Here is an 11,954-nt window from a genome sequence, read left to right on the forward strand (position 1 = left end):
TGGTATCACAGCTCATAGCAACCTCCAACTCCTGGGCTCAAGCGAGTCTCCTGCCTCCGCCTCCCAAGTAGCTGGGACTACAGGTGTCCACCACAACGCCTGGCTATTCTTTTTGGTTGCAGCCATCATTGCTGTTTGGCGGGTCCGGGCTGGATTCGAACCTGCCAACTCAGGTGTATGTGACTGGCGCCTTAGCCGCTTGAGCCACAGGCACCGAGCCCATTACTCAATATCTTAACAATCATTTTTCCTGCTATTAAACCATGTATTGTATATGCCTGTATTGAAATTTGAAAATCAGAGGTCTGAGATTATAGCTGATAGAATAAGCAAACAATAGCCACCCTAATTTCTATTTGATTGTTAAAAAAAAAAAAAAAAAAAAGAAAAGAAAAAAGATGAAGCCAGGTGCAATAACTCATGCTTATAGTGCCAGCACTTTGGAAGGCCAAGGCAGGAGAATCATTTGAGCCCAGGACTTGGAGGTTACAGTAAGCTCTATGTATAACTGTGCCACTGCACTCCAGCCTAAGCAACAGAGCAATGGGAAGGGGAGAAGAAAGAAGATGAACCCTCCTCTGTTTAGCCTATTAAAATTAGTATTTATGGCTTGGTGCCTGTAACTCAATGGTTAGGGCGCTGGCCACATGCACCAGGGCTGGTGGGTTTGAACCTGGCCCGGGCCTGCTAAACAATAATGACAACAACGACAACAAAAAATAGCTGGGCGTTGTGGCAGGCGCCTGTAGTCCCAGCTACTTGGGAGGCTGAGGCAAGGGAATCACTTAAGCCCAAAAGTTTGAGGTTGCTGTGAGCTGTGACAAGCCACAGCACTCTATTGAGGGCAATATCGTGAGACTCTGTCTCCAAAAAAAAAAAGGTCAAAATATAGCAGGGATATTAAAAAATTAACTAAGTCATACTATTTGTGGGTCTGTCCAAAACTCTCTTTATTTGCTCCCAACACATAGGTTATAATAAAATACCTACCTAGCACATCATCCTTTCCTCCCAACTGTCAAATGCATATTAAATAGCTCTGAAACCTCACCTATGCCTCCCGAAATACTTTCAAATTGATGACAGAAAATATGAAAATACCAACTAGCTTCAGTGCAGAAATTCACCACATTGCTTCCTAAACCCAGGAAACCTTCAGATTTCATTAAAAACAACAAATGGGAGGCCAAGGCAAGAAGATCACCAGAGGCCAGGAGTTTGAGACCAGCCTGGGCAACATAGCAAGACCCAGACTCTACCCAAAAAAAAAAAAAAAAAAAAAGAAAGAGAAAAGAAAAGAAAAACAAAAGAAAAATTAGCTAGGTAGCACCTGCAGCTACTCAGGAGGCCGAGAAAGGATAATTGATTCAGCCCAGGAGTTTGAGGTTGCCGTGGGCTATAATAATGCCACTGCACTCAGCCAGGCAACACAGATCTTGTTTCAAAAAAACAAAACAAAAACCAAACAAACTCAACTACAGAAGAACAATTAAAGAATGGGCAAAAGACATGGGTAGATATTTCTCCAAAGAAGATCTACAAATGGCCAATAAGCACATAAAAAATGCTCTGTATCACTAATCATTGGTGAAATCAATACAACAATGAGGTTATCAATCACTTCATACCCATTAGGATGGCTTCTATGAAAAAAAAAAGGGAGAAAATAATAAGCACTAGCAAAGATGCAGAGTAACTGGAATCCTCTTATACTGCAGGTGAGAATGTAAAATGGTTCAGCTGCCACTGAAAGCAGTATAGTGGTTTTCCAAAAGATTAAACATAGAATTACCATCTGATCCAGCATTTCTGCTTCTGGGTATATAGCCATAAGAAGTGAAAGCAGGAACTTGAACAGATATTTATATACCCATGTTCATAAAAGCGTTATTCATGACAGCAAAAGGTGGAAGCAACCCAAGTATTCCTTGATGGATAAAGTGGCACACACATACAATGAAATGTTCAGCCTTAAAAACAAGGGAATTCTCAGAAGAAAAAGAAACAAACAAATTTGGGAATGATCACATTAAAAAATGATAAGCAAAAAAATAAAAAAGGAGTGTGGTGCCTGTGGCTCAAAGGAGTAGGGCGCTAGCCCCATATACCGGAGGTGGTGGGTTCAAACCCAGCCCCAACCAAAAAACTGCAAAAAAATAAATAAATAAAAAAGGAATTCTGATACAAGCCGTAACATGAATGAACCCTGTGGACATTATGTTAAGTCCAGTCTCAGAAGCATAAACACTGCAAAGCACCAGAGAGTAGTTAAACAGAGAGATAGAAATTGTGGTCTTGGCTCGGCGCCTGTGGCTCAAGCGGCTAAGGCGCCAGCCACATACACCTAAAGTGGTGGGTTCGAATCCCCAGCCCGGGCCCGGCAAACAGCAATGATGGCTGCAACCAAAGAATGGCCAGGCGTTGTGGCGGGCGCCTGTAGTCCCAGCTACTTGGGAGGCAGAGGCAGGAGACTCGCTTGAGCCCAGGAGTTGGAGGTTGCTGTGAGTGTGATGCCACAGCACTCTACCCAGAGGGATAGCTTGAGGCTCCGTCTCAAAAAAAAAAAAAAAAAAAAAAATTGTGGTCTTCAGAGGCTGTGTGTGGGAAGGAGAGAATGGAGCTGTTGTTATTTAATGAGTAAAGAGTTTCAGTGAGAAGACTTGAGGCTGAATGGTGGTGATAGCAGCAAAAAAACTTGGAGATACTTAATGCTATTCATCTTCATTAAAAACGGTACTATTCATATGTGTATTCTACAACTTAAAAAAACAAAACAAAAAACTGAAGAATTAGATTCCATTTACACACCAATTTTTAGATTGCTATTTTATCCATTTTATGAAAGAAAATTATACTATCTAGGCCTCAGTCTCTACTTTGAAATGCAAGCATTTTTTAGACAAGAGTCTCACTCAGTCATCCTGGGTAGAGTGCCATGGCATCATATCTCACAGCAACCTCAAACTTCTGGGCTCAAGTAAGCCTCTTGCCTCAGCCTCCCAAGGAGCTGAGACTACAGGTGCCCACCACAAAGCCTGGGCTATTTTTAGAGACGAGGTTCTGTTCTTGTTCAGGCTGGTCTTGAACTATCTTGCCTTGGCCTCCCAGAGTGCTAGGATTACAAGCATCAGCCACCATGCAGTTGGCTACATTTTTCCTCTAGGCTCAGTGCCTGTAGCTCAGCAGCTAAGCACCGGGCACACACACTGGGGCTGGCAGGTTCGGGCCCACCCCAGGGCCTGCCAAATAATGACAACTACAAGGACAATCACCAAAAAAAAAAATTCCCTTTAAAAATAAAATACCGGTCCTGTGCAGGGGCTCATACCTAAGCACTCTGGGAGGCCAAGGCAAGTGGATTGCCTGAGCTCACACTCTGAGACCACCCAGCCAAAGTGAGACCCTTGTCTCTAAAAAACATCCAGGTGTTGTGGTAGGTGCCTGTAGTCCCAGCTACTTGGCAGGCTGAGGCAAGAGAACTGCTTGAGCCCAAGAGTTTGAGGTTGCTGTGAGCTATGACGTCAGAGCACTCTACTGAGGGCAACAAATTGGAACTGTTTCAAAAAAATAAAATAAGAATACAAAAAAAATAAAAAAAGAAAGAAAAAACTGGGGCAAGAGGATCTCTTGAGTCAAAGAGTTGGAGGCTGCTGTGAGCTATGATGATACCATGGCACTCTACCTAGGGCAAGAGCTTGAGACTCTTGTCTCAAAAAAAATTTTTTTTTAAATACCTAATTTGAAAAGAATTAGCTAATAATGGAAGCATAAACAAACTTAATGAGTATTTGCTTTAAAAAGAACAACCTAAGTAGGGTCTCAGTAATAATGTCCATTTGATACTGACCAATGATGACCACTAACAACTTGGTTTCATGCCCAGTAAAATGAAAGACACCTCTGATACATACCCTTTTTCATCTCCACTGTCATTTTTTCAATAACTTCCTAAAAATGTGTCTGATTATTCAACTTCTAAACCATTATAATAGTGACAACTAAATCAAAATATACTGAGTGCCTATTTTGTGCCAAGCACTAAAGATACAGTGACGGAGTCAGACACAGCTCCAAACCCTGAGGGAGTTCAGTCTGGCCCAGGAGAGAGAAAAATTAAATCATATAATTTTAGGCAGTAGAAGTGCTATGAAATGTCAGCAAGCTGGGTAAGAGGCAAGCTGTTGCAGATACAAGTTAGGCAAAGCCTCTCTGAGGCAAATGACACTTCACATTTGATAGGTACCCCTCCTCCCTCGATCTACTGTTTCAATAATATCTTTTTTTTTTAGGAATCAAGAGTCTCACTAGGTCAGGGCATCATACATAGCTCACAGCAACCTCAAACTCCTGGGCTTGAGTAATCCTCTTGCCTCAGCCTCCCAGAGTAGCTGGGACTATAGGTGCTTGCTGCTACACTCTGCTAGTTTTTCTTTTTCTCTTTTTCCAGTAGAGACCAGGTCTCACTCTTGCTTAGGCTGGTCATGAACTCCTGAGCTTCTTGGTCTCCCACAGTACTAGGATTACAGGTGTGAGACACTGCAAATAATGTCTGTTTTTCCTTTTTACACTGTTTAAGTCTATGTAACGGCTCGTCTCACAGAAGGGAGAACACCGGAATAGGTTAGACTTTCTTGCTATAGCAAGCTCAAATTGTGTCAGACAGTTTTGATCATCTACCACAGAGCGTTGCTTGCAGTAAGAATGTGTTATTGGAAAACTCACAGTAACGTACATCCAGAGGCTGCATCTACAACCAGAAAATGTTTCATAATCCATGAGAAGTGACTCCATGAAGTAAAGCATAAACGAAGTAACAGTGAGGCAGACGGTGAAGAGAGAGAATGAATTTTTACTTCTTTTGGCAGAGTAGCATGGTTTGTGTTAATACTGTGGAACCAGGCTCGGCGCCTATAGCTCAACCGGCTAAGGCGCCAGCCACGTACACCTAAGGTGGCGGGTTCGAATCCCCAGCCCAGGCCCGCCAAACAACAATGACGGCTGCAACCAAAAAATAGCCGGGCGTTGTGGCGGGCGCCTGTGGTCCCAGCTACTTGGGAGACTGAGGCAGGAGACTCGCTAGAGCCCAGGAGTTGGAGGTTGCTGTGAGCTGTAATGCCACGGCACTCTGCCCAGGGGGACAGCTTGAGGCTCTGTCTCAAAAAAAAAAAAAAATACTGTGGAACCAGTGAAAGTCATACTGAAGTGAGGTATTCATTCAGATACTCAGCAAAATCCCTCTTCTTCCAGGTTCCCTCAGATCCTGCCCCTAAACCTACTAAACATACATTTCTACTGTTCCCTTCAATTCAATAACTCTTCAGTTAATCTGGTGAAATGAAGACCTAGTGTGGCAATCACTTTAACCATTCACATTCCCCAGAGACTCCCCATATGTCCTTTGTTTTCCAAGAAAACCACTCACTCAGTGAATCCTCTTCCCTCTATCTGGATTCCCTCCCCACCAAATCTCTCACTACATGTACAAAAGTTGTAACCCTTCAAAACATATCTCAAATACCAACTCCTAGGACAAAGACATGAATAAGATTTCTTCAGAGAAGTGATACCTCCTCCTTCAAACTCCATTTCCAGTCTTAAAACAGCTCATGTTTAATAGCTATTTTGTGTTGCTCCCCAACTCCATATGATGGGTTTCATGATTGAAGAAAACAGGCTTGTCCATTTTCTAAAATCTTATAGTGTGTTTTTTAGAGTACACACTCATTATTCATGTTTATTAAATATGTAGAAGACTCAAAGAGAGCTACCACTGTACTGAGGAAAACTTCAAGTGGCATAAAGTTCTCCTTCGTATGGATTCCAGGCACCAAAATGCTGTGATTTCTAAGAAATCACAACAGAATAGTAAAATAGCAGAGAATGACTATGTTCAAACTCTAGCTGTGCCACTAACATGATGTGAATCTCAGGGAAGTTATTTACCTTCTCTAGGCCTCAGTTTCCTCATGTATAAAATGATGAGACTATAAAGAGCTGGTGTGAAAAGCCACATAACCATAGCTAGAATCCAGGCTGGGCACAGAAAGATGCAAGCTAGGTAGAGAAGTGCAGAGGATGAAGACATTCCAGACAGGAATACAAAATTAGCAAAGGCTAAGAAGTGAGAATAAATATGGAACATAAAGAAGACAATTGGCTAGTTTTTGTTTTGGGCAATGGTGGGCAAATAACTAATTTAACTAAATTAGTTTAAAAGTAGTGGTTTAGGCTGGGCACAGTGACTCATCCCTGTAATCCTAGCACTCTGGGAGGCTGAGGTGGGTGGATTGCTTGAGCTTAGGAATTCAAGACCAACTTGAGCAAGAGCAAGATCCCCATTTTTACTAAAAAACAGAAAAATTAGCTGGGTGTCATGTTCCATGCCTATGGTCCATGTCCATAGCCCTCGCCACTAGGGAGGCTGAGGCAGGAGAATCACCTGAGCTCACGAGTTTGAAGTTGCTGTGAGCTATGACGCCACTGCACTCTGCCTGGGGTGACAGAGCAAGATTGTCTTTAAAAAAAAAAAAAAGCAAAAATATACTGAAGACAACTAATTATATAAACCACATTACTTTATCACTTGTATTTCTGGAGGTAGAAAGATGTTTCTAGTCACAGTAACTAGTGTGTCCAGTCTACATGATAATCTGCCTTGAGAACATCTCACATACTATATACCAGTCAGTTCTTTAACGAGAATCTATATATAAAACTCAAAAGTTGCATCACCTTTTCCTCAAGTCAAATACAAGTAAATGCAGGATAATATTATAGAAGCATCCCTTTTCTTACACTAACTTAAACCGAGAGCTGATTGTATGACTATCAATGTGATAAAACACAAATTTACAGAATTGCACTATTCCATGAATTACCTTAAATTGTAACAATGTAAGTCGGATTCTCTTTCTCCTCTGCTCAAAACCCTCAACAGTTCCCATCTGAGTAAAGGTGAAATCCTCACAACTGTCTAAAAAGCTCTGTGGTTGTTCTTCTGCCCACTGCTTTCCCCCTTCTTCCCTGACCTCATCTCCTACTACTCCCTCTGATCACAGGGTTCCAAGCACATTGGTCTTCTCACTGTTCCTCTAACAGACCAGCTTTGTCCTCTTCAAGGCCTTTATTGCTGTTCCCCTGCTTGGAATGTTCCTTCTCCCCGATACTCACATGGTTCACTCCCTTACCTCCTCCTAGCCTGCTTAAGTATTAGGGTGTTTGTAAGGTCTTCACTCTATAGCAAATACCAATAACACATTCCCATCCCACTCTCCAGCTTTATTTTTTTTTCCTAAGGCACTTATTATCTTCTAACATACAGTATAATTTATAAATTTGTATGCCTTTCTTCTCCCCACTAGAAACCCTAATACCTAAAACGGTGTTAGGGGATAGGCACACAATAAACGCCAATAAAATTATTAATGGAATGAGTTACACATTAGGCTACATAATGCCCCTTCTATGTACAGGAAAATAACATTTTCCCCAATCGCTGAAAGTCCAAAAATTAATATTTTGTAGCCATATATTTTCCTATATGCCAGAACTAGGGTTGGCCCCGAAAAGTAGAAATCAATTAAGATAATTCCTGTCCTTTAGAAACTCCCGGGTGTGTATACATATATGGGGGAGGACAGACATACAAACATCACTCACAAAAAACCGTATACAAGGGCGCCACAGGAAATTCAGTAACAGCCTAAATTACGAGTGAGGGCAAGGAAAGAAATGCTCACCGAGGCGATGAGACTACAATTCCCTCAAACTCTCGACTGGTACAATAATTTCTGCTTATATTTTTGGTGCGTATGCTTGCAACTCCACATAAATTATTTATTCACATCAGAAAGGCTCTCAAGTAGGCCGCAAAAGTTTGTGTGACTACGGTGATGCTAATCGCTCATCTCCAGGCTGCACAAAGAGTCATCGACTATGTCTTTCACAGTCTTTTCACTTAGCAGCTTCTGCCTATTAGGACAGCTGCTTTGAGGGCTTGCATCTCCCACCCGCCTGCCTGCGTCCGAATCCTCCCTGTGGCAATCCCTGCCTCAGAGCCCGACACCCTGCAATCCTGGCCTCAGAGCCGTGCGGGCGCCGCCTCCGGAAAGCCGCCAACTGGGCCTCCGTAAGAGTTGCGAGAAGCGGGAGCCGTGGGAGGGCGGCGCGGCTCTGAAGGCCCCCTCCAGGCCTCAGCCCGCAGTTCCATCCCTCCCCGGTCCCCTGGCCCCTGATGCCGAAGTCTCCGCGGGCTCTTTGTTAAGCGAGGCCGCGGTTCTCCGCCCTTGCTAGGCCCCACAGTTGCCTCCAGTGCCCCCGAGGATAAGCAGCCCCGGGTCCAGACGCCACACGCACAAACCTGCTGTTACCGCTGCAGCGGCAGCTGCTACTATCACCGGCGCGGAGAAAACCTCGCGGCCCCAAAGTACGCGCTGCCTGGACTCCGTCCCGCCGCGCTCTTCCCTCTCCGCCCCCTTCGCCGCCGCCGCTGCCGCCGCCGCCGCCTCTGACCCGTTGCCGAAAGGGGGAGGGGAACGAAAACCAGACATGCGCAGAGAAAACAGCGCGGGCCGAAAGGCGGGGCCAGAGGCTACGGCTCCCGGAAGACGCTGCTGCCTCCCGGCCTTAGAGTTCCAGAATGCCCCATAGGCTTCTCGGAGTCTTACGGAAAGCTGCTGCCGGGTGAAGAATGTTCATGGACCATCTGGAAAGTGGGTCTGGGAATAAAGAGGAACAGCAACAGGGAGACGCCTAAAAATCCCAAGAGAAAAGGAGATGGGCGAATACCACATTTACATTAAAACGTCCATCTGCTTAACTCTGATCCCTTGCGAATAACTGCCATTTCCCCTGGTCATTTCCCTGCCTTTAGCCACGTGGTCCCATAGAGCATGGCCACTTTTAGCTTCCGGAGCGCCCATTCAGTGTGACGTCAATTTGACTGAACACTACTGAGGAGGCCTGGGATAGGCGAGGGCAGTTCCGGGGCCGGGACGGGGATTATGTAATTTTCCCAGCAGTCCCACCTCGCCTCGGCTAGGCGGGGGACGGGAGGTCTCGCGCAGGGCCGGAGGCTGCGTCCCGCCCCCCACGTCGCGCGCAGCTGTGAACTAACCGCGCGCATTCTACGTAACGGACGGCGGGGCTTGGTGAAGGGGGGCGCGGCGTGATCGAGCCACCTGGTTGGGCTGTGTCTTTGCGGCGTCCTGGCAGTGGAACCGCAGCGACCACCGAGGTGGCGGCCAGGCTGAAAGGCGAGTGGGATAGAGGTGGCCGACGCAGGAACCCTGGGCCTAGTTTTAGCTTCGGCTACAGGTAGGTAGCGGGTCATAACGCATTTGTCAGTGGGGCCCGGCGACGCCGAGCGGTGACTCGAGTTGCGTGGCCTATAGTTCGGTCTGGCTTCTCAACCAACACCTAAGTCCGGCCGGTGGTGACATGCATCGGTTCCTGCGCCTTTTCCGACTTTTTTTTTTTTTACTCTTCGTCCACCTAAGGCCCATTTTCTGTTGGGTTTTGGGGGGTTGGAGTAATTTTAATGGATTTTGGGAACTTTCCCACAAAAATGTTAGGGGGTGAGCAAATGCCAACTAGAACGGCAAGTGTGCACCATGAAAAATGGGAAATAGACATTAGAATGGTTTCTCCAGGGTAGGAAGAGACTAGACTACGGTGGTTTAACAGAAGCAACAACTTCTGTTGCCAATTTTCTCTGAAGGTTTCTAACATGAAACGTTTTCCATGTACGGACTTGGGACTGTCATGATTTCCAGGATACTCGTATTCTGATCATTGTCAGAAAGGCCTAATATAAAATGGCAACAAGAAATAATGGTCTCCCTTATTTCTCTTTCGTTTTTAAATTCAGACAGTAGCTCAGAGATTGTTGGGTCCGCTTTGCAGAAGATAATCAAACCAGATTTGTTAGTGCTTGTTTCTTGACTTGGTCCTGTGTTCCTTGCTTCAGGAGTGAGAGTCAGAGGCTGGGTGGCCTGGCAGGGAGTTGAACATGTGAGAGAAATCACTTGACAGGTGCAGCAGAGACTTCTGAGAAGGAAGGCCAACATATAATGGCTTGGATAATTTTAACCTAAATAACCTTAAGGGAGCTCTGTTACAGTGCTGGAAATGTTTCTATGGGGGGAACATTCTGAACGGAAATTTCTGTTTGAAATGATCAGGCATTTTAGCAGACCATTAATCGAGTTGACAACACTTGACTAAAGTACAAGTGTTAACCTTTAGTCTCATCTATTTAAGACTGGGATTTGAAGAGGGAAACGCTAACAATTAAGTTTTTTTTTTTTTTTTAACCCTTAAAGGATATTCCTAAGACATAGCAGAAAGAAGGAAAAGGAACTAATATTTATCGAGGACCTTCAATGTGTCAGGCAGTGTGTTCAAATGGCACTTATCTCCTGTAATACCCACCACAGCCCAGGAACAAGTACCAAATTGTGTCCCTTTTTTTGCAGGTGGCGGGGAACAGGAAATTTTAAGTAATTCTACTGAGGTCACATGGCTGGTAAATGACAGAGCTGATATTTTACACTGTGCATGAGGAAAAAAGAGCACATACCCCACTAAAATATATGCTCTTTTTCTCTATTTCTTCCACTTGCGATAAAATGTCACAACATGAGAACTAGGGGCAAAGCATACACAAATTAGAAAAGAAACTTTGTTAAACATGTAATACTTAGAGAACTGATGACCCTTAGAACTAGTGGAAGCCAAAAATGTCCCTTTTAGAGTTTAGAAGCATTCATTAATAAAAGATTGTTAAAGGGAGGTAGGAGTGTTTGGAGACACATCACAAACCTCTTTGAAGTTGGTGTTGAGAAGGCAGCTTGCTTTCCCACAAAATGTTCCCTGGTGTTAACCTCAAAGATCAAATAGTGGAAAGGCATCTTTCCGTGTCCACAGGGGATTAGTTCCAGGATCCCCTCCTCAGATGCCAAAGTTCACAGATACTCAGGTAACTTACATAAAATGAAAATAACCTATGCACATCCACCCACATATTTTAAAGTTATCTATAGTTTACTTATAATACCTAATGCAATGTAAATGCCATGTAAATAGTTGTTATGCTGTATTTTTTTGGTTTTCCTATTTTTTATTGTATTGTTATCTTTTATTTATTTTTTTTCTGAATATTTTGAATCCATGCATGGTTGGTTGAATCCACAGATGTGGAACCCACCCATGTGGAGGGAGGGCTGTCTGTGATAGGGTGGCCTATCCTTTATGACATTTCTCTTCATTCTCACTATTGCCGAAAAATACTTTTTACTCAGTTATCTCAGCTACTTTGTATTTTTCTTGCCTCAAGTACACTTCTCCAATTCACTCTACCCATAAGCTGTCAATGTTAAATTACAAATCCAATAATGTCACTCCTGTACTTAAAGTCCTTTAGTTGCTTCTAATTATCCAAACTTCTTGGAATGGTATTTAAATAAACATCATCATGATCTAGCTCCTGACAACCTTTCCAACCTCATTTTCCCCACGTGAGTCTATAAATCCAATGCTCTATCATACCAAACTCTTAAAATATGCTGTTTCAGGCCTCTGTGGTATCACTGTTCCTCAACCTGCAATGCCTTATCTTTAGTGCAGGAACCATTCTTTTGTTTTCTTAAAACTATTACTTTTGGCCAAGCAAGGTAGCTCACGCCTGTAATCGTAGCACTTTAGGAGGCTAAGGAGGGAAGATCACTTAAGGCCAGGAGTTTGAGGCCAGCCTGGGCAACAGAGTAAGACCCCATCTCTACAAAAAATAGAAAACTTCTGGGATTGGTGGCATACACCTGTAATTCCAACTAGCAGGTAGGCTGAGAAAGAAGAATCACTTGAGCCTAGGAGTTTGAGGTTGCAGTGAGCTATGATGATACCACTGCATTATCTAGCCCAGGCAGGAGAGGAAGACCTTGTCTCTAAAACAAAAA

The 11,954-nt window shown here is 44.0% G+C and overlaps 2 protein-coding genes and 1 non-coding gene across 4 annotated transcripts in view; 1 reads left to right on the top strand and 2 right to left on the bottom strand.

Moving 5' to 3' along the window:
• Positions 1-8,517, bottom strand: part of DDX42 (DEAD-box helicase 42) — a 49,163-nt gene extending 40,646 nt beyond the window's left edge. The window contains exon 1 of one of the 2 annotated variants that reach the window (XM_023511053.1): positions 8,356-8,517. The gene's annotated coding sequence lies outside the window, so the exon portion shown is untranslated. The remainder of the gene's footprint in view (positions 1-8,355) is intronic. The other variant, XM_003786199.3, reaches the window with a different exon arrangement.
• LOC111724038 lies at positions 4,567-4,692 on the bottom strand. Its single transcript, XR_002772413.1, has one exon. It is a non-coding gene; the product is annotated as a small nucleolar RNA SNORA28 (small nucleolar RNA).
• Positions 8,518-9,154: 637 nt separating the features above from the next.
• CCDC47 (coiled-coil domain containing 47) overlaps positions 9,155-11,954 on the top strand; it is a 29,319-nt gene continuing 26,519 nt past the window's right edge. The window contains exon 1 of the mRNA XM_003786203.3: positions 9,155-9,315. The gene's annotated coding sequence lies outside the window, so the exon portion shown is untranslated. The remainder of the gene's footprint in view (positions 9,316-11,954) is intronic.

Source organism: Otolemur garnettii, unplaced genomic scaffold (genome assembly GCF_000181295.1).
Source record: "Otolemur garnettii isolate 467f Iridium unplaced genomic scaffold, OtoGar3 scaffold00018, whole genome shotgun sequence".
Classification (NCBI taxonomy): Eukaryota; Metazoa; Chordata; class Mammalia; order Primates; family Galagidae; genus Otolemur; species Otolemur garnettii.